This window comes from Fulmarus glacialis, unplaced genomic scaffold (genome assembly GCF_000690835.1).
Source record: "Fulmarus glacialis isolate BGI_N327 unplaced genomic scaffold, ASM69083v1 scaffold22164, whole genome shotgun sequence".
Taxonomy (NCBI): domain Eukaryota; kingdom Metazoa; phylum Chordata; class Aves; order Procellariiformes; family Procellariidae; genus Fulmarus; species Fulmarus glacialis.
Window position 1 is genome coordinate 20,086 of NW_009210165.1, and position 1,275 is coordinate 21,360.

Genomic DNA, 1,275 nt, shown 5'->3' on the forward strand with positions numbered 1-1,275 from the left:
GAATATAAATGGCGTTGGTTGGACAAGTAACGACAGTGAAAAGTGGATGAGAGTGAAAAAAGTGAACAGCAATTAGAGTTGGAACAAGCTGAGAAAGCTTGGAGATGAGAAAGCTAGGATGAGAAGTGTAAAGTAAGACTGTTAATGGATAAGCAAGACCTAGTGATTTGGGAGGTAACACCAGGATTGAATCAAAAATAAAAAGTTGCAGATGATTATGTAGTTGGAATTACACTTGGGAAAGAGAGGCAGAAGTCTGTGCCTACAAAAACAGAATTCCCTCTAGAACCTGGAAGGAAGCAGAGGAAATCTGAGTCCCTTGACTGAGTTTCCTGACTGTCAGAAAAAGTCTTCTAGCGCTCCTCTAAAGAATGACAAAATCCTACTGCTATCAGTCACTCCATTAGCCCAAGTGCCACGTATCTGCAGTGGACCTACAAGCTCCAGTGCTTTATGAGCTACGTTGACTTCAGTGCAATGGAATTTATGTTTTTTCAAATTGCTTAAAAGGGATATCTAGAAAATTGTACAAAGAAAAATATTTTAAGCAAGCCAGGAAATGCTGAATTAACATTTATCGCACTTTTTCTATAAGATCACCACCTTTTTTTTGTAGAGAATGAGCCTGCTGTGGGAACAAGGACTGTAGTAAAGCGGAATATTTGGAGAATTATGATTTAGCTGTTCAGAACTTGGAGAGTGTACAGCCACGGATACCAGAAGAAAAAAGGCACTATAACAGTTAAAGTTGTTCGATACCGCCCAAAGGAAATCAGATCCTCTCTCTGTCATAAATAGATGATATGAGGCCAGCCCACACAGATTGAAAGAATCTTTTTTCACACATTACCGTTAGTCATATATTCTATATTCATTTTTGCTGATCTTATTGAAGAGATATTACACATGGTAAAAGAAATCTAAAAATCGGGAAAAAAAATGGCTGGTGTATGTGCAGCACAATGCGTGCTACTTAAGGAACATGGAGAAAGCAAACCAGGACGCGGTTAACTGAAGTAACATATCGCCCTTCGCTGTACCTGCTGCGCCAGGTACAAGAAGCAACCTGAGGCCACTCCCGGAGCGGCCTCACCGCGACCGGCGGAGGGAGCTGCCCACGCGGGCACTTCTCAGCTCCGGAGTCAAACCAGTCTGACATGGAACTTTCTTTCCTCCCCTCCTGTTGAGCACGGGGGCCCTCCGTGCCCCGAGCGCGGGCAGTCTCAAATGTTTGTTCCAGAGATACCAACCGGGAGCCACGGGGAGGGGAGCTGA